The sequence below is a fragment of the Nannospalax galili genome, unplaced genomic scaffold, assembly GCF_000622305.1.
Source record: "Nannospalax galili isolate Female #2095 unplaced genomic scaffold, S.galili_v1.0 scaffold38, whole genome shotgun sequence".
Taxonomy (NCBI): Eukaryota; Metazoa; Chordata; class Mammalia; order Rodentia; family Spalacidae; genus Nannospalax; species Nannospalax galili.
In genome coordinates this window covers 2,359,587-2,379,561 of record NW_008342636.1, presented here as the reverse complement: position 1 = coordinate 2,379,561, position 19,975 = coordinate 2,359,587, and the positions used below count along the sequence as shown (strand labels likewise).

Here is a 19,975-nt window from a genome sequence, read left to right as displayed (position 1 = left end):
GCATAGAACTGGGAAAATGAACAGCAGACCCCAATCTTATCTAAGGAATATTGACAACTGATTGCTGCTAAATGAGGAACAGCTGACCCTCCTAAAACAAAGACCTCTAGATAGGCTGACTAGATTCACCAGAAGGGTAAGTAGTAGGGAATGGTTGGGGTGTCAACAACACAGCAGACAGTAGCAGGGATATCAGAATATAAGGGGTCTAGTTGGGGGAGGGAGGCTATGGGAGGGTGCCAACTGGGAAGTGGGTGTATAGTCGAATAAGATGGTTTGAGATGTTCTGTGTGATATATACACACAGAAAAAAAATCAAAGTTTTTAAAATGCATTATATTTGTTTTTTTACTGAAATCTACCTGATGACTTTATATCCATGCTCAGATGCCAAGGAGCTCAGAAAGTAACTGACTGTGACTAGTAATAATCAGATAAATAGAGATTAGAAACACATGTGCATCGTAGTGTCAATTGTATTAAAAATGAATTTTTCTGTATGAAAAAATAAATTTTTAAAATACTCATGCATAAAAATAAGATATAAAAAGCAAAATTTTAAAAGGGTATACAAACAACAAGCAAAAATATACACAGATACTAAAAAGTATTAGCTTTTTAGAGAAATGCAAGTTAAAATACCCAGATATCATTATGTACCTTTTAGAATGGCTAAGATAAAGAAGGATAACATTAAAAGCTGGCAAGGATGTAGAGAAATTGGGTCAATCATACATTACTCATGGGAATATAAATGGTTCATCCACTGTGAAAAATGTCTTGGCAGTGTCTTAAAAAATTTAGACATTTAACTACCATATGACCCAGAAGTTATATTTCTAGGTTTTTGTACTAGAAAAATGAAAATGCACATTAGCATATAACCTGCCCAGAAATATTCATGGCAACTTCAGTCATAGCTAAGGATAGCTAAGATAGCTAAGAATTGGAGTTAGCCCAGGCATCTCTCAATAGGTAAATTGTTAAACAGGTGACTGTGCAGTGTATAATATCACTCAGCAATGTCAAGGAGTTCTATATGGATGCATACAGCACCTTGGAAGAACTGCCAGGAAACTGTGCTGAGAAATAGGCAGTCAATCCCCAATGGCTAAATATCGTGAGATTTCGTGTATGTAACACTTTTTGAAATAAGTATATTTTGTAAGTGGAGGCCAAGGGATTGAAACAACTTGAGATAGTTTTAGAGGGGAATAGTATACATGGGATTTCTCTGTAGTGTTTCTTTTCTTTTTTGGTCTTTTTGAGACAGGGTCTCCCTGTAGACCCAGCTGGCCTTGATCTCACAAAGATCTGCCTGCCTCTGTCTCCAGAGTGTGTGTGCTGGGACTAAAGGCATGAGCTACCATGCCCAACTTTGCTGTAGTGTTTCTTATAGTTGCATGTAAGTCTATAATTATCACAATAAAATCAGTTTTAAAATGAAAGCTCTATACTTGGAAGCTTTATGGTGGTAAACAGGGCAATTAAAAGAAAGTTGACTGCCCCCCCCCAAAATAGACCTTACTAGCATAATGTCAGAGGCTAAAAATATGCACAAAATGAAATAATTTGAGATCATTATATATCCATAATTCACTCAAGGATTCTTCTATGTAGTTAAGATATTCTGTGGTTCATCACTACCCCTAAGTACTAGGGGAATTCATACTTTTTAAGAAATGTTCCTTGTTGTCTCTGTTAAAGGTTTGATATTGTATTTGAAAAATGCATGCTATAATATTTCCAGTGTTGGTGAATGACATTTTTAGAAGTTTTTCAGGAGGGAAATTTATTCATAAATTCAAGTTAATCTAGATATTTTTAATTTTTGGAGAAGATTCATTATGTTCAAAGAGAGGGGATTATTTTAAATAAAAGTATACATTAGAAAATAATCACAGTCAAATACTGTACAGCTTTTTTCTATTTCTGTATCGAACCAACTCATGATGTAAATTCTGGTACATGAAGTCCTCAAAGTGCCACCTTTATCCTTTTTAGATGATAGCTAAGGTTAATGTAAGGAGCATTCCAAGGTATATGGAATAGTCACTTGTCCAACGCTCCTTCAAGAAATTTACTACCAACAATTCTCAAACATGGCTTTTCGGTATGACACGTTGTAAGATTCTGGTGATGGTTAATCTCGATTGCCAACTTGATGAGATCTGGAATCACCTAAGTCACAAACCTCTGGGCATGACTGTGGGGGATTATTTTGATTGGGCTAGTTAAGGTAAGGTAATTCACTTACTGTGGGTGGCACCATTCCCTGAAATATATAAAAAGAAGAAAATTAGCTAAACACAAGTATTCATCACCCTCTGCTTCTTGACTGTAGATGCAATGTAACCAGCCACCTTTTCAAGCTTCTGCTATCATGAGTTTCCCACCGATATAGACTGCACCCTGGGGATGTGAGACTAAATGAACTCTTCCTTTTATTTAAATTTTTTTTCTAAATTCTATTTTATTATTACCATTATCGTATGTGAGTGCATGATTGTGTGTGTGTGCGTGTGTGTGTGCATGCGCATGTGCGTGCCCCGGTGCCTTGTGAAGTTCAGAGGACAACTTTAAGGAGTTGGTTTCTTCTTCAATCTTTTTTTTAAAAGTGTTATTTTATGTGTTTTGCCTGTATGATTTGAATGCACCACATGTGTGGAATGCCCACACAAGTCAGAAGAAGACATCAGATTCCCTGGAACTGGAGTTACAGATTGTTGTTAGCTGTCATGTGGGTGCTGGGAATTGAACCCAGGTCTTTTGTAAGAACAGCCAGTGCTCTTAACTGTTGAGCCATTGCTCCAGCCCCCTCCTCTTCAACCTTTAATGTGGGTTCTGGGGATCAAACATAGGTAACCAAAAGAAAGACTAAGAATTGTGCCAATGGCAAAGCAATTTTAAAACAGAAGGGAGAGAGAGAGGAAGGGAGGGAGGGAGGGAGGGAGGGAAAGAGGGAAGGAGGGAGGGAGGGAGGACAGAGGAAGGAGAAAGAGTTGGTGGGGAAGCGGGCAGGGATCAGAGGAGAAGGGAAATTTGAACGTCAATCCAGTTCCAGGGAATTATACTGTATATCAGGCAAGGCTTTAGCCTTCTATGAGCCAGTGCCCAATCAGGAAAATAGACACCACTCTGAGAAGTGGCACTTGTTTCTAAGTTTGAGGACTTTTAAAACGCTCTGTTCAAAGGTCGCCTTAGCAATTCATATCCTGTTAGATAATTAATTGGGTGGAGTTTGGATGGCAGAACTGGAAGAGCGATCGAAGAGACAAGGGAAAAAGTATTGTCTGCACTTTGACAGTGGGTGTCCTTGAGGCTCATGACAGAGGATTTGAACGGAATGATGATCTTGGATTAATTCAGTCCTGGAAGTGAGATTAAAGTGGAGAGTTAATCTTAAACATTTAAGTCTGACTTCGTTTCCCTTTGCTTGCAAATGTCACCAATCAGTTCATCGTCATCAGTGTGAGAGTACGTGATGCTCTTTAGGATGGGCTCCAAAGGGATCTAGAAATCTACAATTTTAAAGAAGGCAAGAAAATAAAGGATTTAAAAATAATCTGTGTACTTTATCTTCATGCCATCGACAAAATTTTACTCTGAAAATGATGTGGGTTTAGAAGATGTTTGAAGGCTAATGTAGTTGAATTGCTTGCATACGGGGCCATGTGAAGTCCCTGGATGGGTGGGTATGTGTGTTTGGCATTGGTGGTATGTGTGTTGGGTGATGGTGGTGGATGGATATCATCCAAACAAAACAACTATTTATCCATGTCTTACATAGTAAATAGATAGTACATTATATATATAATATATATATATACATATATACATATATACAGTATAATTATACATACTGCATTATATAAACCATGTATTACATCAGTGTGTCTTATACACATGCATATTTAGAATGTAGGTGACTATAAACCTATAGTGATTCCCTTTATGCCAACCTCACCCCCAAATGAATCTTGGCTTATGCTAGCTTGACAGTATGCTGGCAGCCTTACACCACATTAAAGAATCACTGAAACATATAATCTACTTGGAGACAGTAAAGAGATATATGGGAAGCCACTATTATGAGACCACAATGAGACGATCATAAAGGAGACAAACATGTTTGAGGCGAGAACAAGAGGCAAAAATGAGAACTTGGGAGGGACAAGAATGTCTACAGTGTGCCAGGTCATTTCGAAACACACGTGTTTATTTAGGTAACCCACAGCATATTCATCCTAATCAAATTCCTTAGGCAGGAGACCTGGCAAAGATTTAGCTTGGCTCTCACATTTTCATTTTCCAGCTGTTAGAATCCCCATTGTTCTTATTTACTTATGAAAGTTTTATATCAAATCAGGGAAGGTTTCTAAAGGGAAGAGTTGAGAAATAGCTAGGAAACCTTGGAATCTTAATACACTTCCAAGTGTTTAGCTTCCTATCATCTGTTCCTCCATGTTCTCCAACCCAGTGGGTGTGACATTTGGTCAGCTCACAAGGGAGCTGATGTGGCACTTGCCAGAGCCAACAGAACAACAGAACAATGAAAGTGGAAGGCAGCTTTCTCCCTTTCCACAACAAAATCATAACCTTTCCTTAAGGGGTGGCTATGTAGGCTGCATCAAATTATCAGAAAAAAAGTCCCTGACTTCATCTTCCACATGGACTGCACTGCCAGGGGAGCTGCTCTTGACATTTGGAAACCATCATTTAGTCCACTACGAGGCTGCTAGCTTTCAGAAAAAACAAAAGGTTTAAAGCTCTCTCTCTCTCTCTCTCTCTCTCTCTCTCTCTCTCTCTCTCTGCATATTAATTAAAATATGTTCTGAATCTGACCCATCTTATCACCTCTATGGTGCTAATTACCATGTTGCACACCCATTTACTACAGCGACTTCTCCCTGGTCGCCCTTGTAGTCTAATCTCTTCACAGCAGTCAGTGAGACGCTCTTCAGTATAAAGTAGATTATATCAGGTTTCTACTTAAACTGTTCAGTGGCTTTCCTTTACTTTGCTGGTTCATGAGATGCACTGACAAAAGAACCTACATACAGGGATTCTGAAAATTAATTAAGAAATGCACATAAAGGAGCTGGAAAGATGGCTCAGCACTTAAGAGCACTTGCTGTTCTTGCAGAGGACCTGGGTTTGATTCCCAGCACCCACATGGCTGCTAACAAGCGTCTGTAACTGTAGTTCCAGGAGACCTGACACCCTCTTCTGACCTCCTCATACAACTACTCTAATGTGCACACACTAATGTACAGGCACACATGTACAAACAGAATTAAACATAAAATCAGAGTGAGAGCAAGAAGCAGAGCGAGAGCGAGAGTGAGAGTGAGAGCGAGAGCGAGAGCGAGAGAGAGAGAAAGAGAGAGAGAGGTGAAACCAAAGATTTTGAGACTGAGGGGGTGTATGCTGCTGGTGGTAGGTTCAATGTAATGACAAGCATCTCCATAAATAAAAGGAGGCAGGAGAGTGGCAGTATGAGATATGATGAGATGAGGGATGCAGAATTCGGAGCTGCCTTTTACTATGGAAACAAGGAATGCTGGCAGCCTCTAGAAGCTGGAAAATCAAAGCAAATGAATTCTCCTTTACAGCTTCCAAGAAGGAGCACAGCCCTGGTAATGCCTGGATTTTAGATTAATGAGAACCACTTTGGAATGTCTAACCTCAAAAAGTGAGACACGCAACGTATATTCTTTTAAGCTACTAAGTTTGGAGTAAGTTACAGCAATATGAAAATATATAGTGCTGTCCTCTGTTTGGAGTCTGAAACATGTAGGCCGAAGATATCGCAGTAACTCAGGGCTTGCTTCTGAGTCTTTCCAGTGGACTGAGCTACAAAATATTTGTGAGTTCATGATGATAATCTCAAATTCAAATTCAAATTTAGTTGGTCTCTCTTCATTTATATTAAACGTTGTGGATGGCAGAATTACAATGTGCCCTAATCACTCATTTTGCTTTATGTCACATTATACACACACGAATTTCAGAAAAACAACACTGCCATCAACAATAGGACTAATGAAAAGTAAAAAAAAAAAATTGCAGTGTTTCTGTCCTTACACTATCCCTCACTCGGGATAGCCATAATTATTACAACGTAAAGTACTCAGAATTATGTTAAGAAGCCATTTTATACGACTTCTGGATGAGATGGGAGTTTAGAAGCCCATGGGACTCAGTGTAAGAAAACAGTAAGGATAATAATCAATAATCTCTATTTCTGCAAGAAACAAAAGCTACGAATGAATTTATTAAGTCAGGTGCAATCTCTGCAGGGAAGCAGGTAGGAGGGACTGCAAACTGGTACCCAGCTTCTCTAAACAGCCCTAGCCAATGTTAATGGAGACCACTGGGACATGCTCCCCTCTACCAAGTGCTGCAAGAACAGTTAGCAGGACAACCAAGAACCAGATACATTATCAGCAGCAAGGTCCCAGGACTGAAGACTCTGAGGCATGGACTCAGCTCCTGTGAGGGGCTTCAGCTGAGGTTCTGCTGTTGAACAGAGAGCATCAACATGGGAGCTCAACTCCGAACAGTTGTGCCAGAAATGTAATCCAAAAGGAAATTTAGACAAATGCATACACCAAATCTAGTTTTATAGATTTGAACTGGAATCGCAATTTGCTACATGAAACATCACAGAGAGGGGAAGACTTCAAAATCCATCCCACTAAGGGAGAAATATTGCCTAATATGATTATTTTAAATTAAATGTCCTTTTACTACAGTTAACCTTTCTTGTTATTGTTAATTTTTGTCAATTTTATTACTTCTTGAACTTTATTTTGTGTGTGTTTGCATGTGTTTGTGTGTGTGTGTGTGTGTGTGTGTGTGTGTGTGTCTGTTTCTGTGTGATGTGGAGGCCAGCTGTAGATATTGTGTGTCTTCCTGAATCACTCTCTATCCTAATACTTTTTGAGATAGATTCTCTTACTGAACCTGAAACTAATTCAGCTAGATTGGTTGTCTGGCAAGCCCCAGGGATCATCCTGTCTCTCCATTTCCAAAGCCATGTTTAGGTGCACACTGCTGTGCCTAGATCTTTTACACAAGTGCTGAGGCTCCTAACTCAGGTCCAGAGGCTTGCCTGGCAATCTCTTTACTGACTGAGCCATTTCTCCAGTTCTACTGTTTTCAGTCTTCACTCATATAAATATCTGCTATGGTCTTGCTTTAGTTTGCATATTGCTTGGTTAGATTTTATTATTGTTCTGCATGTTTCCCTACCCATTATATTGTATAGTCTGTACTAGAACTTCCTATAGTTTTAATAACCTTTAAACTATGTGAACATAAAAAATCAAGGCAGTCTGACTCATACCCCCACCCAAAATATCAATTCCACAGTAATGGATCACAATAAAGTGAATTAGATGAAATCCCAGGCAAAGAATTTTAAAAATGATTATAAAAGTGTTTATTGAACTGGATGTGATGGCACATGCCTGTAATCCCAACACTTGGGAGGCAGAGGCAGGCGGATCCCTGTGAGTTCAGGGCCAGTTTGGTCTATATAGTGAGTTCCAGGCCAGCTGGGACTACAGGGAGACCCTGTCTCAAAAAGACAAAAAAAAAAAGTGTTTGTTGAAATAAAATAGAATAAAATAATCTCATAAATGACTTGTGAGAGAGTGAGTATAAATAAGCAATTGAATGAAAAAGGTAAGTCAATACAGAACATGAAACAGGAATTCAATAAGGAGAAAGATATATTGAAAAATCAAATTGAAATTTAGAAATGAATAAAGACATAGCAAATATATTCAGTAAAATCATAGCAGAAGACTTCCTAAATCTATGAAGATGACAATCTAGACTCCAGAAGTATTGAGACTACGAAACAGATGAGACCAGAAAGGAACTTCCTCACATTATATTATAGTCAAAACACTAAACCTAGAGAACAACAGCAACAACAGCAACAACAACAACAACAACAAAACCCACTGAAAGCTGCAAGAGAGAATCACTGAGTCACATACAAAGGGAAATCCAGCATATTTACAACATGTTTCTCAACAGAAACCCTACGAGCTAGGGTGTCATGATTAGTCAAAGCCCTGAAAAAAAAATTTCCAGGCCATATTACTATATCCAGCAAAATGATCTGCCATAATTGAAGAAAGAAGACCTTTCCATGCTAAAAATGAAATAAAGGATTTCAGACCACTAAATCAGTACTTCAGAAGATATTTGATGAAATCCTTAGACTTAAGAGAAAAAATAAACACATTCAAGAAGCTACAGAAAAGATAAGCCAGGCTGGAAGAGTAGCAAGAAAGTGCAGCTAGGAAGACACCAGACACCACACAATCAACAAAATGGCAGGGTTAGCACACAGCTTTCCACAAAATTCCCCAATCAAAAACACAGACTAGTAGATTGGATTGAAAAATAGGATCCATCTATTTTTTTTTCTCCAAAAAATGCATTTTAGCATCATAGACAAATGCAACCTTAGGGTTAAAGGATGAAAAAAAAATGTTATTTGATAGGGCTCGAGAGATGGCTTAGTGGTTAGGAGCACTGGCTGCTCTTGCAGAGGATGCGTGTTCAGTTCCCAGCACCCACAGGTTGGACATAATGGCCAACGTCTGTCCGTCCTTAACTCTAGTTCCAGGGGATCCGACACCCTCTTCTGACCTCTGTAGGCACTGCATGACATGGATGCACTTACATACATGCAAGCAATACATTCATATACCTGAAGTAAAAACAATGACTAAAATACTTAAAAAAAAGATATTCACAGAAAATGGAACTAGAAATCAGGACTGCTGTTCTAGTACCTAAAAAAATAGATTTCAGTCCAAAATTAGGCAGAAGAGATGAAGGTCACTTCATACTGATAATATTCCAATTAAAAAACATACACACTCAACCTCAACATTGATGTACCCAGTTTCATAAAGTAAACACTACTTGATGTAAAGACACAGATTAACCCAATACAATAATAATAGGTGACTTTCAATATTCCACTCTTAAAATAGTTGAAATATTGACAAAAAATAGAGAACCATTTAAATTAAATGACATCATAGATCAAATGGACCTAACAGACATCTACAGAACATTCCATCCAAACACTGCAGATTATCCATTCTTTTCAGAAATCCGTAGAATTTTCTCTAAAATAGAATGCATAATAGGACACAGAGCAAGTCTTAGCAAATATCAGGAATTGAAATAATTTCTTATATTCTGTCTGATCACAGTAGAATAAAACTAGAAACCAAAAGCGAGGTAAGCTATAGAACACACAAATGTATGAAGATTGAATAATAAACTATTGAATGGTAAATGGATCATGAAGGAAATCATAAGGATATCAAAGTTTTCCTATAATTAAATGAAAATAAAAACATAGCATACAAAAATCTATGCAATACAGTAAGTTAGTTAATATTAAGAGGTACAGTCACTGTTACAATTGCTTACATTAAAAACTGGAGGAAAGTAGACATAGTGGCAAGCAATCCAAACATTTGTGAGGTGAGACAGGAGGATCAGGAGTTCAAGTTTAGCCTTGGCTACATAGCAAGTTTGAGGCCAGCCTGAGCTATTTGAGACCCTGTATCAAAAAAACAAACAAGCCAGGTATGGTGGCAAATGGCTTTTATCCCAACATTTGGGAGATAGAGGTAGGGGGATCTCTGTGAGATTGAGGCCAGCCTGGTCTATACAGTGAGTTCCAGGCCAGCTGGGACTATAGGGAGACTTTGTTGACACAGGGTCTTTGTTTGAGACACACAAAACAAAACAACCCCCCAAAACAACCAAACAAACAAAAAAGGTGCCAGGGCTGGAGATGTGGTTTAGTTGACAGGGTGCTTGCCTACCATGCATGAGACCATGGACTGGATCCCCAGAATCATATCAAACCAGGCACAGTAGTGTACAACTACTGTCATATTTTATATAATGGGAATTTTGAGGTCAGCTTGGCCTATATGAAACCCTGTCTAAGAAAAGTAACATCAGAGAGAATTCAAATAAATTAATGATTATGATGGCTAACATTGGCTGTCCTACTTGACATACCTGGGAAGAGGGAATTTCAACTGAGAAATGCTCTCCTTCAAACTGGCCTGTAGGCATGTCTATGGAGCATTTCTTGTTGCTAATTGATCCACTGTGAGTGGTGCCATCCTTAGGCAGGTGGGCCTGGGCTATGTAAGAAAAGTAGCTGAGCAAGCCGGGGGGAGTGAGCCAATAAGCAGCATTCCTCCACGGTCTCTGCTTCAGTGCCTGCCTCCAGGTTCTCACCTTGGTTTCCCTCAATGATGTACTGTAACTTGTAAGATGAAATAAACCTTTTCCTGCCCAAGTTGCTTTTGGTATTGGTATTCATAACAATAACAGAGACACAAACCAGAACAACAGACCCCAGGTCTTGGAAAAAACAAGAATAGATAAACCCCAAAGCAGTAGATGAAAAATCACCATCAAGATCAGAGCAGAAATTAATTAAATGGAAATAAAAAATAACACAAAGTATCAATGAAACAATCTGTTGATTCTTTGAAAAGGTAAAGAAGATCAACAAACCCTTAGTCAAACCAACCAAAATAGAGAGAAGACCCAAACTGATGAAATTAGAGATGAAAAGGGAGACATTACAACAAATGCCAACGAAATTCAGAAAATCAGCAGTGGGGAGATGGCTCAGTGGGCAAAGTGCCTGATGCATGAGCACAAGGACTTCAGTTTAGATCCCCAACATCCACATAAAAAGGCTGGGTGCCATGGCATCTGCAGCATGTAGCACTGGAGGTGGGTGGGTGGGCCCAGCAACAGGAGCAGCCCAGAAGCTTGCTGGTCAGCCAGTCTAGCTGAAATAGCAAGTTCCATGTTCACTGAGAGATGCTTTCTCAAAGAATAAGGTGAAGAGTGACAAAAGAAGTGTTGATCTCTGGCCTCCATACATGCACGTATGGGGGGGCGGGATTACACCTGCACACACATGAACATGATCACACACAAATTAAAATAAATTCAGAAAATTAGTAACATATATCTTTTTTTAAAACTTTTTGAGACAGGGTCCCCCTGTAGCCCCAGCTGGCCTAGAACTCACCATGTAGACCAGGCTGGCTTTGAACTCACAGAGATCTGCCTGCCTCTGCCTTCTGAGTGCTGGGATCAAAGGCAGGCACCACTACACCTGGTTGAAAATTATTAGTATATATCTTAAAGATTTATGTCCTATTAAATTGGAAAATCTAAAAGAAATTAATGATCCGGGTATGGTGGAGTGCACCTTTAATTCCAGCACTTGGACAGCAGAGGCAGGTGGATCTCTGTGAGTTCAAGGCCAGCCTGGTCTGCATAGCGAGTTCCAGGCCAGCTGGAGCTATAGGAAAAACCTTTTTCAAAAAAAATAAAAAAAAAAAAAAAAAGAAAAAAAAATTGTGACTTTCTTGAGGCAAATGACTAAAATTAAACCAAGATGAAATAAACAACTTAAACAGATTAGGAATTAAATTGAGTCAGTAATAAAAATTCTCCCAGCTGAAAAAATTCTAGGCCCAGATGGATTCATTGCTGAATTATACCAGACCTTTAAAGAAGAAATAACACCAAACTATTTCATAAAATACAACGGGAAGGAACACTATTAAACTCTTTTTTATGGAATCAGTATCACTCTGCTAGCACAACCAGAGAACAGAAAAATAAGGAAAAAAAAAAAGGAAATTATAGGCCAATCTCCCTGTTGACTATAGAGCAAAAGTTCTCAATAAGCTACTTGCTAACCGAATTCAAGCACACACAAATAAAAAATCACTCATCATGATCAAGTTGGCTTCATTCCAGAGATGCAGGGGTGGTTTAACATATGCAAACCAATAAATGTAATACATCTTCTAAATTGAGTCAAGGAAAGACATCACATGATCATCTCAGTAGATGCAGACAAGGCTTTTGATAAAAATCACCATTATTTTATGATAAAAACCTTGAAAGGACTAGGAATATAAGGAATACTACTCAGTGCAATAAAGGCTAACACTATGGGGGAAACTTCAAAGCATTTTCACAAAAATCGGGAACAAGACAAGGGTATCCATTTTTCCACTCTCAGTCAATATAGTGCTGGAAGTCTTAGAGCAATAAGACAAGAGAAGGACATAAAAGATGCCAATAAGAGAGGAAGAAGCCAAAGTCTCCTTATTTGTAGACGATATGATTTTACATTTAAGAGACCCCAAAGACTCCACCAGAGAAAACTTAGATCTGATAAACATTTTCAACAAAGTGGAAGAATACAAAATTGACACACAAAAACAAGAAGCCTTCTATATATCAATAATAAACATATTGAGAAAGAAATTAGCAAAACAAGCCCATTCATAGTTGCCTCAAACAGAACTAGGCGCCAGCTGCGGCACACAGGGAGCTGCAGTGCCTGGGCCAGGTGCAGCACATCCTGTGCTGAGGCTTCAGGAAGGAGGACCGCACTGGCACCAGCGCCCTGTTGGTGCTCCGCATGCAGGCGTGCTACAGCCCGAGAGATGAATTTCCTCTGCTCACAGCCAAACGAGTATTCTGGAAGGGTGTTTTGGAGGAGTTGCTATGGTTTATTAAGGGATCCACAAATGCTAAAGAACTGTCCTCCAGGGGGGAGAAAATCTGGGATGCCAATGGATCCCGGGACTTTCTGGACAGCCTAGGGATTCTCCACTCGGCAGAAAGGGGACCTGAGTCCAGTTTATGGTTTCCAGTGGATGCATTTTGGAGCAGACTACAAAGATATGGATTCTGATTACTCAGGTCAAGGAGCAGACAAGCTGCAGAAAGTTATTGATACCATCAAAACCAACACTGACAGAAGAATCATGTGTGCCTGGAACCCAAAAGATCTTCCTCTGATGGCGCTGGCTTCTTGTCAAGTCCTCTGCTAGTTCTATGTGGTGAATGGGGAGCTGTCCTGCCAACTTTACCAGAGGTCAGGAGGTACGGGCCTGGGTGTGCCCTTCAACATCGCCAGCTATGTCCGCTAAGCTACATGATCGCACACATCACAGACCTGAAGTCAGGTGATTTTGTACTATTTTGGGAGATGCATATGTTTACCTGAATCACATTGAGCCACTGAAAATTCAGCTCCAGCGAGAACCAAGACCTTTTCCAAAGCTCGGAATCTTTTGAAACATTCAGACTGTTGATGACTTCAAAGTTGAAGACTTTCAGATTGAAGGATATAATCCACATCCAACTATTAAAATGGAAATAGCTGTTTAGAATGCTTTCAAACATGCTGAGAATATTGTCAATCTTTAGGGTTTGGGCTTGATGCCCAGGTAAATTTCCTTTTTCCTCTAAAGGAAAAATGAACTAAGTAAAAAAAAAATTGTCAGCGATTTATCTGTTACTGTTCATTACTTTCTAAGGTGTTGTCACTGGTATATTAACTGCCTTTAAAAAATATTCACTGAATGTACATGAAAACCTGAGATTGTAAGTAGGGAGGAAACTAAAAATTTGTATACTGTTAGCAAAAACATAAACAGGCATTTCTATGTGTCTGTGTGAAGAAGAAAGGCTGGTGAGTTTCATAAACTATGTAAGCTATTCCTCCAAGCTTGAAATATCAATTATAATATAGTTCACTTATAAACATTCAAAGTTATGCGTATTTCATATACTGCTGTAATGAAGAACTGTTTTTCAAACAACAGCAACAACAACAAAAACCAAACGAAGCAAAACACCTTAGAATAAACCAAATCAAGAGCATGAAAGACCTCTGTAATGAAAACTTTAAAACACAGAAGAGAAATTGAGGAAGATATTATAAGATGCAAAGACCTTCCATGGTCATGGATTGGATAATTAATATTATGAAAATGTCTGTCCTACCAAAAAACAATGTACAGATTCAATGCAATAACATCAAAATTTCAATGGCATGCTTCACAGAAGAGAATACAAAATCTTAAAATTCATATGGAAGCACAGAAGACTCTGGAAAGTCAAAGCAATATGGTAAGAAGAGCAATAGTGGCTATCAACATACCTGATTTCAAGCTATACTACAAAGCTAAAGTAACAAAATCAGTATGATACTGGCACAAAGAGAGACATGTAGATCAATGGAACAGAATAGAGGATGCAGATATAAACCCACATAGCTACAGCCACCCTATTTTTGACAAAGATGCCAAAAATGGACACTGGAGAAAAGATAGCCTCTTTAACAAATGGGTGTTGGAAAAACTGACTCTGCATATGTGAAAGAATCAAACTAGATCCCTATCTCCCACCATGTATGGAAATCAACTCCAAATGAATCAAAAGTCTTAAGGAAAGATCTGAAATTTGGAAAATATTAGAGGAAAAAGTATGGAAAACCCTTTGTGGTGTTTGCATAGCAACGACTTTCTATTTAGGACTCTAGTTGCTCAAGAAGCAATGCCAAGAGTGGACAAATAGGACTTCATTGCAATGAAAAGACCTCTGCACAGCAACAGAAACCACCATCGCAGAGACAACCTACAGATCGGGAGAGAAATCTTTGCTAGTATACATCTGACAAGAACATTTATATCTAGAATATACAAAGAACTAAACGAAATTCAAGAGATCATACAACTCAATCAATAAATGAGCTAATGAAATGGACAGTTCTCAACAAAGTACAAATGGCCAATAATGTAACTTTTAACCTCACTACCCATCAGAGAAATGCAAACTAAAACTACATTGAGATTTTTCTCTCACCCCAATCCACATACACACACACACACACACACACACACACACACATACACACACACACACACATACACACATACACACACACCAAAACAAAAGAAAAAACCAACAAGTATCAAAATATGCTGGAGAGAATACAGACAAAGGGAAATAAATGACCGTTGGGAAATTAAACAAGTACAGCCACTATGGAGATCAATGTTGCTAGTCTTCAAAAAACCAAGAACAGAACTACTATATGACACAGTTATATCACTCCTGGGTTCCTCAAGGATTGCAAGTCACCATATCACAGACTTGCACATCAATGTATATTATAGCACTATGCAGAATAATTAAATTATGGCACCAACCTAGATAGCCACCAACAGAGCAATGGAGAAAGAAAATGTGATAAACACAGTGGATTTTTTCTCAGACATGAAGAAGTTATGTTGTTTGCAGTAAGAATGGTTGCAACTATAGATGATCATTACAAGAATTAAGTCAGTTTCTGAAAGAAAGCTATTGCATGTTTTCTCTCATTTGTGGTTCCTAGATTTTATGTAGAGACATAAAATCATATATGTACATGTGACATGAAAGTAGAAACAAAACTGCTTAGGGGAGCCAGGGGTCTAGCAGGAGGTAAGGGGGTGAGAAAGGGGTTGGTGGCAGTATTGGGGGATATGCTGAAAATACAGTGTACACTGGCATACAAAGAGCCTTATGTCATCCAATAGAATAATATTTAAAATTAAAAAGTCATTTTATTCCTGTAAGATCAAATTATTATCATTCCCTTTATTAATTATAATCTTAGCATTTCTTGCATAATTATCTTTATTGCTTTTGTTAATGTTTCATTCTACTGAGTTCAGTAATAATAAACCTTTATTTTCATTTACTTATATGCCAGTGGGTTTCCTGATACCCAGAGAAGTATTCTAAAGCTAGTTTTATCTTGTAACTGTGACTATGATTCTGTAGAGTAGCCTATTCACACCCTTGATAGACTATCAGTGAGACACTAATATCTGATTAAAAAATGTAGAAGAGGATGCTTAGGACTGCATCTTTGGTTTATAGCTCAAGTACCCCACAACTGGATTGCCATTAATATTCCCCAACTAGAACTGATTTTATTAGGGAGCTTGCACAAACCAAACCCAACCAAACAAATAAACTGCAACTTCATCACCAAGTTCCCAGGTAGCTATGATAATTTTACAATACAGAACTTATTCCATTGTAAAGAATCCAGTTGCTCTTTGTTTCTTCTTTTTTAAGGGTTTGTTCTATTTTTCACTAGGTGTATCTATATATGTGAGTACAGGTTCCCATAGAGTCTAAAGAGGTTGTTAGACTCCCAGAGCTAGAGTTACAGGCAGTTGTGAACTGCTTGGTGTGGGTGCCAGAAACCAAACTCAGGTCCTCTGCAAGAGCAGTAGGTGCTCTCAACTGCTGAACCATCTCATCTCTCTAGCTTCAGTTGATTTTTCTTTGGTTTGGTATTTTTTCTTTTTTTGAGACAGGGTTTCCCTGTGGCCCCAGGTGGCCCTTTCTAGGTAGACCTCTATCTCAGAGAAATCCACCTGCCTCTGCCTCCCAAATGCTGGGACTAAAGGTATGCAACACCACATTTGGCCTATAGTCGATATTTCTTGATCAGCTAAAATCGGGGGAGCATAGTTAACACAGGGAATGGGATAATGGAATAGACTGACTTTCAATATTAAATATACATTGACAAATGTACACTACTATTTATTAAAATAGCAGTTCTAGAAAGCAGCAAGTATTGACATTGGATTGAAATTTGTTGTCAGATCAGGTTACTCAAGTTGGCAGGACACAAAGCTTTAAGTCACAGTTCAAAGGGTTAGGTGTGCAATTGGTGACGTTTCAGCAATAAGCTGAGGCAGAACTGCCTGGTGACTGGAGGCAGCTGCATTGGCACACAAAGCTTTGGCAGAGTGTGATCGCTTTGTCAACAATCAGAGTACAAGCCTGAATCCAGAGAACTTTCCAGGGGCAGTGAGACTAGAGATTAGAGTGAAGCAAATGTTGAACAAAGCTTTGAATTAAAAAATTCATAGGACAGAGTCAGAGTATTGGAAGGGAAGAGTGAGAGGGAAGAAATTCTTCTAAAGGAAATTTCAGTGCTTTAGGAAATGATAAACAGATGGTCAGACAATATCCCATTAATGTTCATATACCCTTGTAAAAAATCAAGAATAGGGCCTGAAGCAGAAAGTTTTACCATAGTTTGCAATTACTTGAGACCATATATCGAGTTCCAAGTCTAACTTTTACAATTAGGCAACAGCTTGGGACTTATATTTTCAACTTCTGACTATTGTTAATTTTGGATTGGTAGAGATTCCAAGGAGTCATTCTGGTCTGGTGTCAGATAACAAGCATTTATTTAGTGTTTACTGTATGCCAGACAATGTGGTAAGTGAATTACAGGTATATCACTACATTTCATCATTCTGGTATCAGTATAAGCCTCACTGTCCTATTTTACAGATGAACTAAGGGTCAAACTACTTAAATACCTTGTGCCAGGAAGGACTATGACAGGAATCAAAAGTGGCCTAATCCTAATTATAGTCACAGAAAGAAAACTAAATGGGAATAAAAGTTCTAACAAAGAATCCTCCTGCATCAGTTTTTAACTTTTGTTGACCGTACAATTTTGTTCAGTCAGCCATAAAAACAATATCGTAGTAGGAATAGGTGGGAAGTTGAAGACATGCCAGGAATTTAGCAGTACAAGTTGGCGAGGAGGGGATGAAGTTAAAAGAATGTCCAAGTATGACAGAGATTAAAGAAACAGAATTAGACGAAGAGGCCGACTTCCTTGTTTACTGTCCAAAGGGCACTTGAAGTTCAACCTGGCTTTGACAAGCTGTGGCACAAATGTAGCCCTGTCCAGTGGAATGATACAGTAATTGTGTATGATGATTGAAGTTCAGTAGTTTGAAGCAGGCCTATCCAGTCAAGTAAGTTCTGGTCAGTGAAAAATTACCAAAAGCAAACTCATACCTTCTCTGTACTGGTTGAGAGTTTGGGGAAAGTTATAATTTTACTTAGGAAGGAAAGCCAGTGAAGCCCAGTGGCACACAGAAGACATTAGGCAGGAGGGTGAGTGGCAGAGATCTAAGTCTACCATGACTAGAGCTCAGCCCAGACACATCTTCAGCCAGAGAGCACAGTGGTGTGAGTCCTACTGATGGGAGCTGAGGAGATACCTAATCTTCCTCAGATTTGGCTCATGAACTGGGACAGGCTCTTGAGGTGGATATAGGGAGCTATGATTTGGAAATAGTAAAAGAGCAGGGTAGATCACTAAGACCATCTAGAGTGGTTTAGCTCCATATATTACTCAGAGTCAAGCTATCTTTGAAACCATTAAGGAAAAAAATTTACAGCATCAGCTTACTCCTCCATTTATCACAAAGCAACATTTTCTGAATAGGCAATCTTGCTTTAAAAAGCTGCCAAAATTCAGGGCTGCTAATGGAAAAAACCAAAAATTAAATTGCCTAGCAAGAGATTTAGCCATTCTTTTTGGCAAGACTTTTTTTTTTTATACTTTTGTGTTGTTTATAGATTTTCTTTATTGAAGTTCTTTTAAGAACATATTCTTTCCTTCTATGATGTTTTTAATATTGTTGCCCAAAAGTTACTGTTTCTTATTTACACTGTGTCAACTCTTTATTTTCTTTTTTTTTAATTTATAGATAAATCACTTTCTACATGAAAAGTATATTTTGAGGAGTACTAGGGACTGAATTTTGTCTTCCCAAAATTTATGTGCTGAAACCTTAAATCCTAAAGTGATGATATTTGAAGGTGGAGCCTTTGGAAGGTAACTAAATTCAGTGAAGTTCAGGGTGTGGGCCTTCATGAAGGGATTAAAATGCAGATGAGAGAGATCAGTCTCTCTGTCCCTACACACCGAGGAAAGGCCATTAGAGGACACCAGGAGAGGGCACTAATTCAAAAGCTTAGACAAAGCTGTCCAGAACTTGACCTCAGTGACAGTTTGAAGTTGGACTTCTGGCCTCCACAACTTTAAGAAAGTAAATTTATATTGCTTAAACAAATCATCCTATTATATTTTGTTGTGACAATCTGCCTTAGTCCATTTTCCGTCCAATAATATAGCACCTGAAGCAGAGTAATTTATAAAGAAAAGGGTTTTTTTCCCTTCATAGTTCTGGAGGCTGGGAAGGCCCAAGATCATGTAGCTGAATCTGGGGAGAGTCTCATTTGGTTCCAACTCATGGCAGAAAGTGAAGGTCAAAGGGGGCACACTCAAGACAGCACAAGGAGCGGACCTGCTTTATAACAGGCTGCTTTCAAAATAATTCAGTCCCATGAGAGGATTCGCTCATGTGCAAACGGCATTAACCCACTCCTGAGGGCTCTACTCCCATAATTCAAATACCTCCTACTAGGCCCCACATCCAAGCTCTGCTGCAGTGAGGAATTAAGGTTAAAATACCTGACCTTTGAGGAGATCCAGCCAAACCACGATGCAAATTAAGAGAAGTCTTAAAACTGGGGTTTTTATTAAACATTTCTGAAGATCATTCTTATATAATAAAGCCTCATGCAATTTTTTTGTGATTTTTTTTCCACCTACAAAATGTTGAACATTCCTACTAAGGATGTCATGAACCAGTGTGTTGACTTTTCTGTGAGGCACTTATGAAACAATCAGGGTTTGGTGAGCCCTGGGGAAGACACAAATTAATGTTTATTCACCCTAGTTAGGGTACAAGTGACAGACCCAAAAGTTCCAACTTGGTGAATCAACAAATTTATAGGGCTTATGGCTCCAGAAAGATGAGTCTCTCGCGATGGGGGAGGCATGGTAGAAAGACGTTGGAACAGAAAACAATAGTCACATTGCTCACATCTCTAAGCACTAGTGGGAAGCAGATTCTGGAAGTGGGGCAAGGCTAGGCACTCTCTAGCCTATCCCCAGCGAAGTGCTTCCTCCAGCAAGGCCACATCTCCTAAAGATTCCATGACTTTCCCCAAACAAGGCCATCAACTGACCAAGGGTTGACATATTCAGAGCCTATGGGGGACATGCTCATTCAAACCACCACACTCTCATTACTGTCATGCCAGGATTGTATCAGTGGCTATTTATTGCCTGGAAGGTTGATATTATAGTATACAGAGTCCTCCACTGGGTGAGGGTGATGATTTTCTCCCTCAGTAG

At 38.8% G+C, this 19,975-nt stretch overlaps 1 pseudogene; it reads left to right on the top strand.

The window, feature by feature from the left end:
* Positions 1 to 5,498: 5,498 nt before the first annotated feature.
* Positions 5,499 to 13,278, top strand: LOC103738650 (annotated as a pseudogene).
* Positions 13,279 to 19,975: the final 6,697 nt, after the last annotated feature.